At 46.6% G+C, this 19,455-nt stretch overlaps 1 long non-coding RNA gene across 1 annotated transcript; it reads right to left on the reverse strand.

Moving 5' to 3' along the window:
* Nucleotides 1-8,174: 8,174 nt before the first annotated feature.
* Nucleotides 8,175-15,558, reverse strand: LOC139051703 (uncharacterized). Its single transcript, XR_011509501.1, has 5 exons — nt 15,438-15,558; nt 13,965-14,181; nt 13,642-13,818; nt 10,579-10,798; nt 8,175-9,118 (listed from the first exon to the last, which is right to left on the reverse strand). It is a non-coding gene; the product is annotated as an uncharacterized lncRNA (long non-coding RNA).
* Between the last annotated feature and the right edge of the window lie 3,897 nt (nt 15,559-19,455).

A 19,455-nucleotide genomic window follows, 5' to 3' on the forward strand; every position in this document is an offset into this window, starting at 1 on the left:
GAGCTGTCTGTCCAGTGTGCTGGGTAATAGTCATGTGTAGTACATTACAGCACGTTGTGGAGTGGGTTTGGCAGCACCGGAGAGACAAGAATGTTAAGCCCTGTTTTGCTGTTTGCACAGGTGCAGCTGCTGCTTCGTTCGGCTACAGGACAGGCCGATAACGGTTTTACTTCGTCGGAACATGCTGCTTCGTGTTTGGACGTGCGCAAGCTTCGTGAAATCTTTGGAACCCCGGAGCGGGCATTTGTCGCCGAAGGTGCATGGACAGCGAAGGCTCTGCGATCATCGACATCAACCCTGGGGGCAGTTTCTTCGAGCTAGGAAGCTATCTATGCCGTCAGTGGGCTTGGCAACACTGGAGAGACAAGAATGTTAAACCCTGTCTTGCTGTTTGCACAGGTTGGTGCGAAACGTTACTTTGACTCTATTCGAGAGGATTGTCGTTGTCTTGTAGTGCTGCCGAGCCCACAGGCAATCAGTGCACTTGTTGCCGACTGTTGGGAGGTCATTGCATTGTTACTAGCGTGTAGTGGAGACGTGAATACCAACCCTGGCCCTCAAACGCAGGAACTGCTCTTACAGCTGATAGAAGGGCAAAGGGAAGCCAAAGCAGAAATAACAGTGATGAAGCAAAAAATTGTTAGTGCCGAAATGGCTTTGGCCCAGATACCTGCACTGGTAAAATCGGTAGAAGTGACTGAAACAGCACTGTAAACTCTGCGATCCACTGTGGGGAAACTGATAAAGAAAGGTTGACCAAATAGAGAATCACAGCAGAAGTAATAACATTGTTATCAGACGCATTCCAGATGCGCAGAATGAGAAGGAACAAACTTTGAAGCAGGAAGTTGTAGTGGGAATTCTGCTGGGGAAACTGAATCTATCAGTTACAAGTGTGGAACGTATACATCGAATTGGAAAACCTTCTTCAAACGGACCAAGCGCCTGGGAAGCCTCACAGAAAAAAAGGACGTACTAGGCAATCGCAATAAGCTCAGGGGCACAAATATTTTCATCAATGAGGACTTCTCGCATGATGTAAGAAGGAAAAAACAATACCTTTCAAACAGCGCATTGGAAAACAGAAAAAGAAAAGAGAAGGTCGCACTTGTGCATGATAAAAGGAAGATAAACGGAGTGATGTGCGCATGGGATGAAGCATCCAACCAACGCTATTGGGTGACTGACAGCCCGTCTAATACAGGTGTAAGAACCACTGCTTCCTTAAATGACTGACATGCGCATCCGGGCAAGCTTCGGCTACTTAACGTCAATGCCCGTAGCCTTGTTAATAAGGCTGCAGACCTGGAGCACGTTTTGCTCGAGCATCGCCCAGATATAGTATTTGTAACAGAAACATGGCATCATGAGGGTGTCCGAGATTGTGAAATATGCCCTCCGGGATCTAACGTTATCAGAAATGACCGCAGTAGCAGGAGGTGGGGGCATTACCATCTTTCTGGAATGCAGCCTTAAATAGTACACGGTCCTTTACAAACTGTCCGACATTGAAGCAATATGTTGCGAAATTCTTGGACGCCCTGACTTGATTGTGGGATGTGTATATCGCGCTCCGGGAAGTACTGCCGCTAGTATTGGTGCGCTGAATAAGAAACAGCACGATTTACGCGTTCAGAACAAAAATGTTATCATAGCGGGAGATTTCAATGTTCCAGACGTTGAATGGGACGAAATGGAAACGGGCACATGAGACCGCGACGCAGGCTCAGCAATTATAGATATGTGCTGTTCACATGGACTTACACAAGTAGTACGCGACTTTACTAGGGTCTGCGGTAATAGCAAATCTGTTCTTGACCTCTTTTTTTTTTTAAGTCATAGCATTCCATCGAGATACTATAGAGTTGACATTCTGCCCGGGATCTCTGATCACTCGATGGTAAGATTGTCTTTAAATATAAATTCCTTTTCAAGGGTCCGTTGGCTTGTTTCATATTACAGACAGTTTAATGAAGCTGCTGATACTGCAATAATAGATAAACTAGTCTTCTCTTTTGAGAAGTTTGAAAAATTAAGTCGAGATGAATCTGCGCATATCGATGAGTTGTGGTTAAACTTTAAGCGAACGGTTCACAAATGTAAAGGCCGCTATGTACCTCTCAAATGTAAAACAAAACGAATGCACAGGCCATGGATTACGAGAGAGACCAGACAACTGAAAAGAAAAGTGGCAAGGCATAGGACACTGTATAAGCGTACACATTATTCCGCTCTTCATGATGATATGTCAAACTTAAGTATACAGCTAAAGTTAATGATGAAGGAACCAAGAGACAAGTACTATGGTGTCACTATGGATACTTTTCTACGTGAGTCACCCCAAAAGTTTTGGAGGCACCTGGCTTCAACTAAGAAGGTAGTCACTAAAATAAGCACAGAAGAGGGACTTATTGAGGATAAAAAGTCATATAGCGGGCGCCTTCAATAACTTTTTTGCTAGTGTGTTCACCAGTGATGATGGAAAGCAGTAAAAATTTGAGGTACGCCAACAGCTACCAGTTGCAGAGGAACTGCGGGTAACGTATGAAGGAATATTAAACTTGCTGCTGAGCGTAAATACAAAGAAATCGGCAGGTCCTGATGAGATATCAAATTTGTTTTTAAGGAGGTATGCTTAATGGACTGCGAAGTACCGCTTCATTATCTTCACGAAGTCACTACGGTCAGGTACACTTCCTGAAGAAGGGAAAATGAGTAAAGTTATACCCGTATTTAAAGACGGTGACACCACGTCTACTGCCAATTACAGACCCATTGCGCCAATGTCCAGGCTGTTGTAAAGTGTTAGAACATAATGTTTCTAAGTACATTCGGCAGTTTTTGTCACAGAACAAAATTCTTAGTAACTATCAACATGGGTTTTGCGAGGGCTTGTCAACCGTAACACAATTACTAGAAAGGGTTCACGATTTCAGCAAAGTTATCGATGGCAAGGGACAAATAGATCTGACCTTTCTCGACTTCAAAAAGGCATTTGATAAAGTTAATCATAGAAAACTGTTAATTAAACGAAAGGCTATTTTAGGAGAGACAGGTGTAGACAAATGGGTGGAGGACTTCCTTACTGATCGCCAACAGTTCGTCATTACTGATGAAAATAGGTCCGGGGTCTGTGACATCAAATTAGGCGTGCCTCAACGTTCAGTTGTTGGGCCTGTGTTGTTCCTGGTAAATATTAACGACCTAATCAAAGAATCGGCCACAGTTACAGCGAGGTTATTCGCAGATGACTGTGTCATATTTGCAGAAGTGAAATCTATTTGTGACCAGATACATTTAAATAACTTCTTAGGAAAAGTGCACCAATAGTGCGACACGTGGTAGATGTCTCTTAACCCAGCAAAGACTGTATGTATGACCATCACACACAAGCATGAACCTCTGTCATTCACACACACTCTACAAGGTGAACCACTTCATCGCGTAACAGAGTACAAATATCTCGGAATTTTAATAACATCTGACCTTAGTTGGACACCACACATTAAAAGAGTAGTAGGGAAAGCCAACTAGCGATTAGGCTATATTCGATGTGTCCTTAAACTCGCTTCTCCAGCCACGAAACTGACTGCTTATAAAGTGCTCGTGCGTCCAATATTAGAATATGCATGTGAAGTGTGGGATCCATATTTGAAGGATTCACTGTCAAAACTGGATCAAGTTCAAAGACGTGCTTTTGCGGTTTATTTATTCCCGATACCGCCGGCCACACGCCGTAACACCACTGTACGCGAGGGCAAACCTGCCCCTACTTAATGCCAGGAGGAAGGAACAAGGACTTTGCCTTTTCTATTTAATCAATAATGAGCTGTGTTACGTTTCGCCTACGACGCGCGGTAAAGCCAGCGCGGATGCAACGTACGCCGGAGCTTCGTTCCAAGCGGCGGACATTTTGGCCCGTTCGGAGCGGCCGCGAGCGCGCCCCGCCGAGCGCGTCCCGGCATGTTCAGTGCCACGTGTCTTTGTGTGTGCGTGTGTGTGTGTGTGCCCACGCTTGTCAAAGCGCGGCAGCCGGGGAGAGGAGCTCCCCCAGTGTGAAGCGAGGAGGTCTGTCCGGCGCCGGCCCGGCTGATGCGTCACCTCCTTGTCCCAACGTGTCTCTCAGTCCGTCCGTCGCTGCCGTCACGTGGTGTCATCTCGTGACCTTCCCTCTTGCTCTCAACTCCGAGAGTATAAGAGCAGCTGCCCCCGGACGCCAAGGGAGAGGCTCCGATTTCTTCTGTTGAGTAACGTGCTCTCCCGTCTCTCTACTTCGGTCGACCTGACCGCCCGCTCTTTGCGATGCTAGAATAAACAAGTTGTTCTGTTAGCAGTCGCCTCATGCTTTGCTGGGACCTTCGGATGCTTCCAGTGTGCCCCAGGCCGCCAGGCCAACGCTACCCTTGGGGCTTGCGACCCAGTTGCAATAACGGGCGTCAGCACTGAGGTTCCGACAGCTGGTGGCAGCGCTGAGATTCCTACAGCCTGTGCCATCGGTGCGGATCAAACATCTGGTTGCCAGCGGTGAGATCGCGACAACGGAGGCCAGCAGCGAAGATATGCGGTTGACTGTATGCTGAGCAGCACAACGACCATCCGGGAGCAGTGCAACGAGCCCTGTGTGATGACTGGTTGCCTGCAGCGGAACGACTGCGCTGAAATCTTGGCTGCGAGGTTTGGTGAGTGCGGGACTTTCTTCTTCTGAGTTTTGCCAGGCTTTTGTTAGTGTCAGAAACAGAGCTGGTAATTGTGGTTGTCGTTGCTGCCGGGTTAGTTGCGGCAAGACAATAGTAGGCAGTAGAGAAAGCAGCATTCAGAGCAGCCATGGATTTGAAGTCGTTGCGCAAACCGAAATTGTTGGAGCTTGCAAGAGAGTTGGGTCTGGATGTCTCAGACAAACTCAGAAAACCAGAACTGCTAAGGGTTATTCTTGAGTTAGGAGCTGAGGATGACGAGCTGTCGGAATGCCTTGAGACCATTGAGGAGAGGGAGACTGCAAAAAGACAGGAGCGCGAACTTAAAGAGCAAAAAGATGAGCTTGAACGTAAAGAACGGAGAGAGAGAGATGAGCTTGAACGAAAAGAACGAAACGAGAAAGAAAAAGAAGAGCGTGACCGTCAACACGCTTTGGAAATGAAGCGTCTCGAGGTGGAGATGGAACGCGCTCGTAATGGAAGTCAGGCACACGGTGCAGGAGAACGAGTATTGTTTAAAATGACTGACCTGATGCGGCCGTTTAAGCTTGGAGAGGACATTGGTTTGTTCCTGGTTAACTTTGAGCGAACGTGCGAGAAGCAGGGGTTCTCTCGGGAAACGTGGCCACAGCGCTTGCTCACTTTGTTACCCGGCGAGGCGGCCGACGTAGTCGCTCGCTTGGAGAGAGAGGAGGCAGAGGATTTCGACAAAGTGAAATCGAGTCTGCTAAAAAAGTACAGGCTGTCCGCGGAGGCGTTCCGTCGGAAGTTTCGAGAAAATGAGAAAGGCAAAAGTGAGTCGTATACAGAGTTTGCCTACAGGCTTATGTCAAACATGCAGGAGTGGCTCAAAGAAGAGAAAGCGTTTGGTGACCACGAGAAAGTTCTGCAGTGTTTCGGGCTAGAGCAGTTTTATAGTCGGTTACCTGAGAACGTGCGGTACTGGGTCTTGGATAGGCCAGACGTTAGTACGGTGGCTAGAGCCGCTGAGCTAGCCGAAGAGTTTGTGACGCGTCGGGCTCGCGGAGCTAAGGACGGTCAAAAGGGTGAATTTGGCTCTAAGTTCGAGAGGCCGAAGTTCACGCCCATGAGGGCAAAGGGGGACACACGTACTGCGGATGCGAGTGAAAGCAGCCCGATCGAACGTAAGGAGACGGCGGCAGCCGAAGCCGAACGCAGAAAGCGGTTCGAGACTAGGCAAGCGCGCGTGTGTTATACGTGCCAGAAGCCGGGTCACTTTTCGGCGCAGTGTCCGGAAACAAAAACAAAAGTCGTGTTTTTGTCGTTATGCAGCACTGACGAGAACATGAAGCTTCTCGAGCCTTACATGCGAGACCTCCTCGTGAACGGGAAAGAGTGCCGAGTGCTTCGCGATTCCGCAGCTACGATGGATGTAGTTCACCCCTCTTACGTAGAACCCGATATGTTCACGGGCGAGTGCGCATGGATCAAGCAAGCCGTGGAAGCTCATAGCGTGTGTCTGTCCGTAGCAAGAGTGCTTATTGAAGGACCTTTCGGAGCACTTGAGACGGAGGCGGCAGTGTCATCTATGCTGCCCCCCCAGTACCCGTACCTATTTTCGAACAGGTCCGATCACCTCCTGCGCGAGAAGGGGCTTTTGTTTGGTGAGGCTAGCGTTCAGGCCTTAACCAGATCGAAGGTTCGGGAGCTCGCTGCAAAGGCGGTAGTTGCGGGGCCGACGTTGTCGAACGATGAGAAAGGGTCAGAGGCGCAGCAAGGTGATATTCAGAGCACGCCCGAACTGAATAAAATTGAGCCTGTAGCGTTAAAGGCACCAGATACTGGAGAGGAAATTCTCGATGCGGGAAAGTTAGAAGAGCTATCTGCAGATTTGCTCGTCGCGCCTACGTCAGACGGACTTAATAGGTTGCTAAAAGTCAGCCGGTCGGCTTTGATAGCCGAGCAAAAGAAGGATGGCAGCCTAGAAAACATACGCTGCATTGTCAAGGAAGGTGTCGCCAAGAAAAATGCTCGCTTTGTGGAAAGAGGTGGGGTCCTGTACCGGAAGTATGTAGACCGCAGGGGAGTGGAGTTCAATCAGCTGATCGTGCCTCAGTGCTATCGTCAGGATCTGTTGCGCTTGTCGCATGGGGGTTCGTGGTCCGGACACCTAGGAGTTAAGAAAACTAAGGACCGTCTCTTGCAAGAGTACTATTGGCCAGGGTGTTTTCGGGACGCAGACCACTTTGTGAAGACATGCGACACCTGTCAGCGGGTGGGCAAACCAGGGGACAAATCGAGGGCGCCGTTGAAGTTGGTACCTATCATTACGGAGCCTTTTAGACGGCTCGTTATTGATACAGTGGGACCTCTGCCGGTAACAGCCACGGGGTACAGACACATTTTGACTGTGATCTGCCCAGCGACAAAGTTCCCTGAAGCAGTGCCGCTTAAAGAACTCAGCTCAGTTGAGATAGTCAATGCACTACTGTCCATATTTGCGCGAGTTGGTTTTCCTGCGGAAATCCAATCAGATCAGGGCACAGTGTTTACTAGCGCTTTGACGACAGCCTTTCTCGAAAGGTGCGGGGTAAAGCTGTTACACAGCTCAGTGCACCACCCCCAGTCGAATTCCGTTGAGAAGCTCCACTCCGTCATGAAGCGCGTGTGGAGAGCATTGTGGTTTGAACAACAAACTGACTGGGAGCTGTTTCTGCCTGGGGTGATATTTGCATTGAGGACCGCGCCGCATGCGGCTACGGGGTTTTCGCCAGCTGAGCTAGTGTACGGTCGCTCGCTGCGATCTCCGCTTCGCATGCTTCGAAACGGATCACTGCCCTCTCCAATGGCTGCAGACTATCTCTTTCACAAATGGCCGCCTCCTGCGCTGGAGCCTTGCTGTGCAACAACAATCTTTTGAGGTGCGTTACAAAAAGGGGAGTCTCAACGGTAACGCCGATGGCTTAAGTCGAAGCCCCTAACGTGGGAATCAACCTCAAAATTGTTTGTTATTGATGTTTTTCTTCCTGAGGCAGGATTTTTAACATATTGCTTTTGTGTAATGTTTCAAAGTGATGATATGCTTTCTAGTGCAATTTTCCAATTTGTGGACGCGTTCTGAGTGCTGCTAGACTACTGTAAGGAACTAGGCAGTAGTATAAAAGGGGAAAGAGCCTGGCATGGCTTAGTGAGGTTTGTGCCGTGCTTGCTGACTGAGCGGCTGAGTTTCGGCGTAGTTCTAACGCTTGCTAGGAACGAGAGAAAAATGAGAACTCTCCTGAAGTCACTTTGCAGTGTCCTGTGTGAACCTGAACGTGAGAACGAGGCCTTCTCGGTGCGCTGCGCTCAAGAAACGCCGAGGGACGACCGACTTCGGTTATGAGCATCATCGAGCGACATCCCTCCGGACAGCGGATGCAGTCCCCTGACCATCGGGATCTCCCTCCCCCGGCGGGGCGGTCTGTTACGTTTCGCCTACGACGCGCGGTAAAGCCAGCGCGGATGCAACGTACGCCGGAGCTTCGTTCCAAGCGGCGGACATTTTGGCCCGTTCGGAGCGGCCGCGAGCGCGCCCCGCCGAGCGCGTCCCGGCATGTTCAGTGCCACGTGTCTTTGTGTGTGCGTGTGTGTGTGTGTGCCCACGCTTGTCAAAGCGCGGCAGCCGGGGAGAGGAGCTCCCCCAGTGTGAAGCGAGGAGGTCTGACCGGCGCCGGCCCGTCTGATGCGTCACCTCCTTGTCCCAACGTGTCTCTCAGTCCGTCCGTCGCTGCCGTCACGTGGTGTCATCTCGTGACCTTCCCTCTTGCTCTCAACTCCGAGAGTATAAGAGCAGCTGCCCCCGGACGCCAAGGGAGAGGCTCCGATTTCTTCTGTTGAGTAACGTGCTCTCCCGTCTCTCTACTTAGGTCGACCTGACCGCCCGCTCTTTGCGATGCTAGAATAAACAAGTTGTTCTGTTAGCAGTCGCCTCATGCTTTGCTGGGACCTTCGGATGCTTCCAGTGTGCCCCAGGCCGCCAGGCCAACGCTACCCTTGGGGCTTGCGACCCAGTTGCAATAACGGGCGTCAGCACTGAGGTTCCGACAGCTGGTGGCAGCGCTGAGATTCCTACAGCCGGTGCCATCGGTGCGGATCAAACAGCTGCTACTTGTTGATAAGTATCGCTACATAAATGAATCTAAGACCCATATGGTGCGAAATAAACATAGCAGACACGTTAATGAAAATCGATTTCATAAGCATTGCTACAAATACTCATTCTTCCTTTCGACAGCACGTGACTGGAATTGTCGCCCTGCAAACATTGTAAACGCAGGGACCCACGAGCAGTTTTCCGAACTTTTGTCCGAATATTTTTAACTATAGGGCATATATTGCTGTATTCTATTGTTCCGTTCACTGCTTGCTGTATGGTGATATATTGTTACCACTCCTGTCTTGGTCCTGGTTTGGACCGACAGTATCTGTAAATGAAAAAATAAAAAAAATACGCTAGATACAGGTCTTTTGTAGAGCACATGAAACTGCTTTGTCACTCACAAGTGTCATTTTGTTGTTCAGTTTCTCACTGCACAAATATAGAATAAACGCACTGGAAATGGCCTGCGCTGATCATACACTGTTGTGATGGGTGTTAAATGACACTCCAACTCAGGTGGTTTATTAAAAGGAGATGATACTAGAAAAAGAAATTTTGTTACTTGTACTCGAGATTTCAAAATACTGTCATTCATAGCGTTTTTTACGTAGATTTCAAATGCAATCAGTGTTTGTGCCGCAGCTATATATTCTTGGTTATATTCTGCACAACTGCAAAATATCGCGATCTTTGGTGGCACTCCTTGGGTAATAAACATGCGAGGAGAGCATCATGCTGTAGCTTATATTTAGCTCTTTGTAGACTGCAAAGTGCCCGGACATATGCAAACTGCACGTATAGTTAGTGGAACTATGTAAGAAAAAGTTAGTACACTTCACTTTTTTTTTTTTCACAATCCCCTGAGAATAACCTTGTGCACTTGTAACTGTCCTATACTAACGACACTTGGTGTGCGTGCTCTTGAAGATATGTAGAATGCTGGTACCTACTTGAAATTGCAATATCTCTCAGCAGTAGTTGCAAAAGCACAAGGTTGTATTTCGTGGCATTGGGAAAGAACTTTGTAAAGGTGTCCCGACTTCTTTTTGCACAGTTCCAGTAAGTGTACCTGCTGTTTGGGTAGATATCGGCGCTTTGCAGTTTACAACGAGCAAAATAACCTACAGCATGATGTTTTCTGTGAAAATTTTATACCCAGGGTAGTGCCTCCAAACATGTATATTTTGTAGTTGCGTAGTATGCAACTAAACAAATATAGTAGCTGCACAAAAAGTTATGACATACTTCAAATCTACATAAAAAACTTTATGAACAGCAGTATTTTCAAACCTCTAGTACAAGTAATGGAAAAAAAAGCTTTTTAGAGTAGCCTCTTCCCCTTAAATGCAGTCATGCTAGTTACTCCCATATACTTAACGTACTCATGATGCTTCTGGGTGGAGTTTTGAAGATGCGCGGGAACAATTGCTCAGGATTTTCAATTTCGGTGTGGCTGGCACACGACACCTGTGAATGAAGGACTGCTTCCATATTCCAATACGAACTGTTCCAATTCAGTATAAACTGTGCCAATAGGAACGTTTTCTATATTCTTGCTGTGTTAAAGAGGGGCCAGATCAAGCAGGTAAAAGTAAGGGTCAATGTCGTTTACCTAACCAATCTGCACAGGGAGCTTGATATCAAAATGAGCCCCAATTTTATCCATTGCTTAGGTAGCGAAGTTCTTTTATTGTGTACATCACATTGTGAAGCGTGCACGAAATTACTTAGCAAAATTTTAAACAGGTTTCTATGTTGAGCTGCATATTATAAAAGAATACTCACAGCAGTGGCAGAAGTGTCCGTTTCTGCTTTGTTTAGGCCTGTGAAAGGACCTTCAGCATTTCCCTGTACATTTGGTGCAGTCTCTTCCATTTCTGCATCCAGTGGCTCTTATAGGCTGGCGAGGCATGAGCCGTTCATTTGCAGAAGGAGTTGCACTTGTGGCATCAACATCAAAAGAGTCAGCTGCATCACCTGCTTCCTCCCGATTCTGCCTCTGGAACTGAATGGTGTGGCCAATGTGAGCAATCAACTAAGCTATGGCAAGGCTTTGTTGAGTGCTCGACCTTAGGCGTTCATTGTGTGAAGGTTATACCCCTGACAGCAGTTTGTGACCTGCTACAAGCTGTCCGGCCTTTCTTCGGCACTGTGTTAAGTGCCTACTCAGCTAGGTTGCTAGGCAATAAATTGATGCAGTAAATATGCAGAAATGCAATGAATATTCATAGATATGTTAAAATCCATGGGCTCCATTACTTCAAGCTGTTACATATAAGGGTAAAGCAAAAACGTGGGTCGAGAAAAAATACCCATACAAAGTACAGCTGCAACACAGTGACAATTAAGATAGAAGATACAAAGTAGAAGTTTAAGTTTATTAAGCTTAGTGGTGTAAAATGTTATTTGTGAACACATGTAAGTACATAGGGACGTCCTATAGTGAAACTGTCAGGGAGACCTCCCATTAAACAAGTCGTAAAGAAAGCTAGCAAGATTTGACATCCAAAGAAGTGTTACATATGTACTAAAGATAGCGTAGGTATACACATGCAAAGTGTCGGACAGAACAGGCACGTGTTAAACAATTTTAATAAATAAGGCATAACAGAGAGAAACATGAACAAGTAATTGTCCAAAAGCATTGCTGAATATCATTGAACACACTAAAAAAGATAAAAAGAAAAATAGTGCATAATACATATGTGAAATGAATATAGAAAGAAGCATCTAAACCTGAACAGAAGGTGATAAAAAAACAAGCTCAGCCGTGAAATCTGAAAGGTGACAATCCAGAAATTAGCAATAGTAGACTATGCATTGCAATAAGGTTTCAAAACCTAAGTGCAAATGAAAATTAAGAACGTAAAGTGTGTAAGTACGGTAACGGTACTTAAAATCGCAAGCAGTCAACTGCAGACAGCTGAGAGAAGGCAGTCCCTCGGCATTTTGTTGAAACAATATTGTGAAGTAGCCGTTGTTGTTGCAGGTAAATAATTCCAAAATTACTGTATAGGAGGCTGTCAGTACCAATAATTAGTAATTGCCTTTTTCAGCAAAAGTTTATTTTGATGAGAAAAACGAGTAGAACACTTGATGACCAGCTGTGAAGAAAACAAGTTATGTGAGGTTTTAATACAGCGGTTGCAAGAAAGAAGCTGGCCAGATCTATATGCACACACACACAAAAAAAATGATAGAATTCAAATCGCAGTATAAAGGAAGAGCACATGCTCTACGTGGGCCAATTGTGCATAATTGAACAGCCCGATTTTGCATATGAAAAAGCGCTGCCACGTGTGTGACATAAGTATTGCCCAAGGATGGTGTGCAGTATGTGAGACAACAATAAATGAAGGCACGATAATGTGGTCTCGGAATATGATGAAACAATTGACAGGTCCTTATGAGCATACGTACGCTGAAAGTTACAATATCAGTAATAGATTTCACAAGCATATGAAACTTTGATTCAGGTTAAAGTGTACCACCAAGAAAAGTGTCAGTATTTGATGAATAAACTGATCACCAACACAGTGGCTTTCCTTTGGGTGGAATGAAGTAGCGTGGGAGTTGTTATGGTGGGGTTCACTTTTAGCAAGTTATTGTTGCACCAGATAACAACAGTTGCATTGTCTGCATCTAGCTTGTTTGTTAAGTGGACAGTACTTTCGTCACTACAAAATATCATTCTTTCAATGGCACGTAGAATGCAATTAGCATTGTTAAGAGCAACTGGCAGGTCATTTATGAAGTAAAAAGATGTGGGCCCGAATTGGAACCTTGCAGAATGCCCTGGTAAGTCGTTATGGGCTCAAAGGACAAATTCTTATGTTTAGCAGCCTGAGAACGCTCAATTAAATAACTATGCATAAGGTCCAGGCTGACATGTATATGCCTAAGATATTCCAGTTTAGAAAAACAGAATGATGTGGTTGGGTACATCAAAAACCTTGGCGAGGTCAATGAAACGGGCCCCAGAGCTGAACCTGTTGCCAATTGATCGTTTTATGCGCTCAGTGAATGTGGAAGGAAATAAATAAATCGAAAAATAATACGCATACGTACCGAATAGATGCAGAGCATGAAATTCATTAAACAGAGTAGGTTATTGCACAGTTATCAGAGCACGAAAGGTCAGTAAGGTTTCAGTGTGCTAGAGAGTAGCAGTGCCAAAAGCACGAGCATTCACTGAGAAGCCTCGTTAGGGAAGTGTGCCTCCTGTCAACACCACCTACACGTAGGCATACGCGCACTCTTCCCTTGCAGGTGGGGAACTAGAGGTGAATAGGAGACATACATCCTTTGGCTTAAGCCTAAAGGAGAAAGAAGGACAAGGGCATCGCCACCCATGCCCTTAGGCCACCCTGCACTTCTTTCTGCATTGTTCGTGAACGCACAGCACGCATGCTTTTTCACTTGCATTAGCTGCAATACGGTCTTCAATGGAATGTTTAATCCATTATGCTTAAAGAGGTTTGTGCTATGAAATATATAAATGAAAATAACTTCTTAGTTACCATTTCTTAAGCTTCCAAGTGCTTTGTATTCTAGCTAAGCAAAATGTCAAATTTTGCCTCGTAATTTGCTTCTGTGCCTGCTCAAGTAATATTGAGCACCTGCATGTAACTGCAGAAAGGTGCATGTATTTTGCATTTCTGACACTACTTCATACACATTTGTTAATAATCTGGCATTCAACACTTGCGCATGTGTTGCGCAAGCTGCAAGTTTCTCAGACATTGCATTTTTTAAATAGTTCTCTTGACTGACATTCACAAAGTACAGTGGCAGGAGCATACATTTTTGACTAGAGCTTAAAAGAAAACGTATATGCAGTGAACGTACCTCGCCGTCAGACAGTATTGGCATGGCATATTTGCCAAGCTTCCGTATCCCTGCTTTCGTTTGCCTGAGTCCCCCAGGGGTAAAGTGCAGGCGGCACATGACACTCCATTTGGACGGACACCAGCCTTTTGGACGACCTTAATCCAAAGTTCCCTCTGGCGAGCATTCTTCGGAAATCTAAAAGCGGACAGCAAGAGTAATACAATAATTCAGAAATTTCCAGTCGATCGGCATGCTCAACGAGCCCCAGGTCAGCAACAAACGGCATGCTTGCCGCCCCTAATGGATCACAAATGCACTTAATGAAGCGATAACCTGCTTACCGATGTAATGAAACAGACGAACCAACCGTGTCGCTACGGTTTCTGCATCCTAAAACGCAGCATTTCGTGATGTAGCCAGTGCAGAGCCACCTTCTCAGAGCTTTGCTTTCATCCACATAAGCCGCACGTAGTACGTCGCTGCTGCGCCCGTTTCGTCTGCTAAACTTCGCGCCTCCGCATAGCGCTGGCCATCTAGCAGACGCGCCTACTGTTCTGTCTGGAAATGAACACAGTTCTGTGTACTTATAAAATTATCGCTATGCCGTCGCGCGAAAACTCTAAAAAAATAATATTATGTCGAAAGACGTTTGTTGTGTATCGCAATGCGTGTCATCGCGTGGGAAAGACGGCAACGGATCACTCATGGTTTCGCGAAATGAGCAGACGGCGCGCTTTGGAAAGCGACGTGGAATAGAACCTTGCCCGTGGAGAAATCGCGGTTTGGTGCGAAGTACTTCACTCGCGACGACTCCTTTCTCCCCGGTGAGTCGACTATCATTTTTTTTTAAAGTGTCTATAATGACACGCATGCTTCAAAAGCGGATTGTACTCGAAATCGTTTAGGCAGGCGCCTTAAAAGTTAGTGATGTACGCGAAATTGTGTTTCTTTGATTACGCACGACCCTTAGTGTAATTGATGCTCAAATTAAGCTGCATACAGATTCTCGCTGCCGTACTTCTGTCCGCAAGCACGGCAGCAGTGAAGCTGAAGTAGAGTGTATATGATACCCATACATACTTTATGGCGCGCGATCTGACATATCGTCTTCGTAACCTGCTTTAGTTCTGAAGTGTAATGCAGGTGATGCTGTTTTCTCGTGAAACGCGGTGCGTTGTCAATTTATCTGCTAGCTACCAAGAAAAGCAGCAGCAACTGCTAACTGCGCTTGTTCCACCTTTTGGAGATTGAGACCGATGTGTACAGCCGAGTCATATGCGGGCCCGCCATGTTCCCAAGCACTGGCCCTGCTTCAAACACTACGAACACGAACAAGCGGTAGGCCATCGGACGCAAAGTGTCTTATTGCAAAAAAATTATGGGGTTTTACGCGCCAGAACCACGATCTCATTATGACGCACGACGTAGTGGAGGACTCCGGAATAACAATTGGTCCACCCGGAGTTCTTTAACATGCATGGAAACCCGAGTACGCGGTCGGGGTTCGATCTCGCGATGTCATGCTTGGCAGCCCAACACCATAGCCAGTAAGCAACCGCGGCGGGAAAAACATAACGTGTATCGGCGAACGAAAGAGATTGGTGCACACCAACTCGTAAACTACACTTTGCTTTATCCCTCACACGAGAACTGACCCGTTTACAGCACAATTTTTAGCCTCCCTTTACAAGTGAAGGATACGCGTGCTTAGCTTCCGAACTGGCAACAGACATTACTATGCAATTTACTGCTACACGAACTGCGGCGCACACTTATAACGCGAAAGCATTCGGCAGTGTATCAACGCCGCGCACCTTTCGGAGAGGCTTGCTACATTTGCTTTCTTCAACTTCCCACACGCTTGAGGGGCATTTCCTCTGACGCGCCTAGCGCAACACCGCGATTCGATGCCAACAATCTAGCGCGGCATTAAGCGAAACTGCCGCGGTGGTATCAATGTGTTCGTTTATTTAAGAGTTTCGTATCAAAAAACAACCACCACCACTGGGAGTACTAAAACTTACCGCGCGCTCTGACGTTTCTGTCACGTGTCGGGCCGCCACCACGGATTCAATCTCGTTGCGGCATGCTCCCTCCTATTAATTCCTTTCTCCATCAAGCCTAGCTTATGCCTTGCTGCCGTAGCTGTCCGTCTTCCCGTTTTCTGCGTTTGCTCTGTCGGCATGGAAGTGCCGACTGGAAAGACATGCCGAGTTCATCACGATGCCGCAATTAAAAGGATAGCGAACACGCGATTGGAGACGAAAATCGGGCCGCATCGCGGTTGTTTGGAGTTCCAGAAACTTGTGTGCGAGACAGAAGAGGCGTTCTACGCCGGCGGCTGCTATGTGCGGCGCGGCCGTGCGATCTTGAAAGCGATCTGCGGCGGAGACAAGAGTGTATACGTCATGTACGTGGCCAGGCTCGTCGCGCTGTGTTCTCCTCGCTTAGTGCGCGTCGAAGCGAGAGGCCGCGCTCCTGCTTCCTCGCACTTCCCCACTCCAGCGTTTAAACAGTTTCTGCGGTCATCGAGTGAGACGTGTTCATGCTTGTGCGCACGTGACACCATGCTGGTTAGTAGCTAGTAAGTGAATGTTTAAAAAGCCTATACGGCCGATAAAACTACTATCCTTACTTTTCGTATAGCTGTCTACGAAGTTGCTATCGTAATCGATGCTTCGATCGCCTTTCGCGCGAATCTGCGACTTTTTTTTTTTCCCCAACTTTAGTGCATTAGGAGTAAATCTTTGTTTTTTTCCAAATGAGCGAAAGTTGTATTTCTGTATGAAAGAATGAGGTGCGCGGTACTGCAAAGTACTGTTCTTTCTTGCCCTCCTCACCCCCCCCCCCCCTTTTTTTTTTAAGTCGGGAAAAACGGGTGTGCGTTAAAATCGACTAAGTACGGTAATATTCGGCCGATAACCATTCCGAATCATCATTATTGACTGCTACAAACTCTGCTCTCAATCATAATTTTTCCTGCTCCAAAATGTGCCCCAAAATGCACTTTGGTCATTCCCACCACTGCCATTGCAGGAGCATAACTTACTACCGCAGTTTAATTGGTATATCCTAGTTAATGTGGTAGTAGTACTCTAGGTTTCTTATAAAGTACAATTTGCCTTCCGAAGGTGAGCACTTATAGTCTAGCATGACATCATTGTTGGTCACTGTAACAGGGTCAAAGACTTTGAGAGATGCTCGCTTCTGGCTTGATGTCAAGAAACGTTAGCGAAGGTATATTTGTCTGGTGCATCTGTACAGATTCTTTTCGAGTTGGACAACGATTGCATTTGTCACTGCATGCGTAGGTTGGCCCCCGCACACCTGACTGTAGCATGACCATTCTTCGTCTGCAGGGAGGCCCCGTGTGCGCAGGTCACTACCATTCGGGGAGCCAGCACATCGCCGCTGTCTGGTCATCATGGATCGGGAGACGGAGATCGACATGGAGACCCTGCTGCAGAACATACGTGACAGCAGTGCTGTGCCTCTTAGGCGGGTGGGCATCACTCAGCCAACTGTTAGAGACGTTTGAAGAGAAAGCCTAAAGGGACTTGCTCAGGGCCTACTAGTTGGTGCACACCTGTCACAGTTGGCGAGCACAGTAAACAGACACGGCACATAATAAAGGCGATTGACACAGGACTGTGTCCACATCTTTTCTTTTGTGCTGTGTCTGGTTTTTGGGTTCACTAACTATGGCTGAGACTTTGGACAAGCCCTAACTTCCTCATTCAAGTACTTGTGGAACACAGACGCAATCTTAGTAACAGCCCTATACGAAGACGAAAGACAATCCAATCAAAGAACTTAAAGGGGCCCTGAACCAATCCTCTGGCTTGGGATAGCACACGCTGCTGTGAACATGTCGGCCAAATTTTGTAGTCTTGCACGACATGTGGAGCTCACAAGTGGAACTCGAAGTCTTTCTCTTTTTTGTTTCTTTTCTTTCTTTTTTTGCGAACACCGTCTTTTCGACGGAAGCCAGCTCCTCACTCTTTTCTGGGCACTTTATTTAGTAATATAATAAGTTCTCGTATACGGCTGCTATTGGCCGATAGTTGACGTCAGTCAAGAAGGATGTTTGGATCGTTGTGCTTCTTTCTACTGTTACTGTGGATATTTATTGATGCAGTGTATTAAATGGGCTTAAGTAAGCAAAAATCTGCTTTTGAATTTCGATAATAATTACGTACTTCCGGAAGAAGCCGACTATCCTCTGCTCACGCTTGGCACCGGCCACCCGCGTAGGAATGAAACTTTGTTCACCCTGCTTAATGGTGTTGTAGCCGTCGGGTCTCGCTAATTTCGACCAGTTCTGAACACTGGACTAGCCTCGAACCATGCGAAACTTAAGGTCAGACCACACAAATGCTTGCTAGTGCGTGCTCCTTCCTGACTGCTCCTGGTTAGATGCCTTGGCAGTCTTTGCTTCACATTGAGCTATTCGTAGCGCTTCAAAATGCACAAGTTGAATAGGGCTACTATCCACCGGTCAAGCTGGTGCAGGACAAAGCCGGTCCGCACCACGCAGCACAGCCAGACTGAGCATATAATCACGAGTGCGCCCTCAAGCCCCGTCCTGCACAAAGGAAACGCTGCGCACATGTAATATGCAGTTGCATGTAGCTGCCGTCTGCTACGTAGCGTAGATACTGCGACCGCCACGGGGTGCCGAAACGAGTCCACTGGCCGAGTGCCATGTGGCTCACCGAGGACCAGCGCGTTTGGCCTGTTGTAGGCGTCAAAATCGGAAGTAGTGGCGTCTACTAACTAAAATCAAATTTGAACTTTGCGCCACGGTGACGTTCAGTAGGCGGAATGTTGTTGGGCCCCCGCGCTCTGCCATAGCCTTCGCAGTGCAAGTCATTGAAGAAAGAATGGAAACAGCGTGAATGGTATCATACGCAACCTTTGATTGCCAATAACTCTGCTTGTGCTGAACGCGTTTGTATACTTTTTGTAGCAATGTATTTCTGGAACAGTCTATCATATCTTCAAATGCATTTCTCAACCTAAGTAATAAGTAGTTCAGGTCCCCTTTAAATTTCGCAAAGATGCGCAATGGCCTATCGGGGATGCTGTAGTTGGGGGGGGGGGGTCTCCTGAATAATTTTGATTATCTGGGATTTATTAATGTTCATCCAAGGTGCTGTACACTAGTGTATTCGAATTTCACCCCTGTCAGACCGTGGCCAGGAGTCGAAGCCACGACCTAGTGCTTTGCAGCAGAATGTCATAGTCGCAAAGTCACCGCGGCATGTTCGACATACACTATGAAGCCTAGGAAAGCATAAAGGAAACTAATGGTGCTTGATTTTACTTTAATTGCATATATAACGAAACAACTTTTCTCTACTCTTTTCATTTTTTTCATTATTTCTGTGTTTCAGCAAATGAAACATGATTTTACCTGTTCTTTCCTGGCTTCATTGCCTGTTGTCTTCACGCTGTTGTTCTTTACTGCTCATAGACGCAATCTTGTTAGACCACCGCTGAACTTCTTTTAGCGGGATTGGTTGTATTAGGGTAAGAAAATGAAACTGTAGTGACTGCTGGAAGATGAACATTTATTGGCACCAAGTCTTTTATTGCGATAGCAGTTACCTTAGGTGGGTATATTTCAAAAAAAAAATATTGAAGCACGAATTTCAATGTTTCGTAGGTCTGCACTAAGAGCAGTTCTGTAAATTGTATCTATTCAATTGTCCAAGGCATACTTATGTTGTGTTCACAGCTTTCGTGAGATGGGACATGCAGAGTTCTGTAAAGTCCTTTTCACAAGTTATTGGTATACTTATCGGCTTGCCACGGCAAGTTTGTTTGCTT

This window comes from Dermacentor albipictus, unplaced genomic scaffold (genome assembly GCF_038994185.2).
Source record: "Dermacentor albipictus isolate Rhodes 1998 colony unplaced genomic scaffold, USDA_Dalb.pri_finalv2 scaffold_14, whole genome shotgun sequence".
NCBI classification, from domain to species: Eukaryota; Metazoa; Arthropoda; class Arachnida; order Ixodida; family Ixodidae; genus Dermacentor; species Dermacentor albipictus.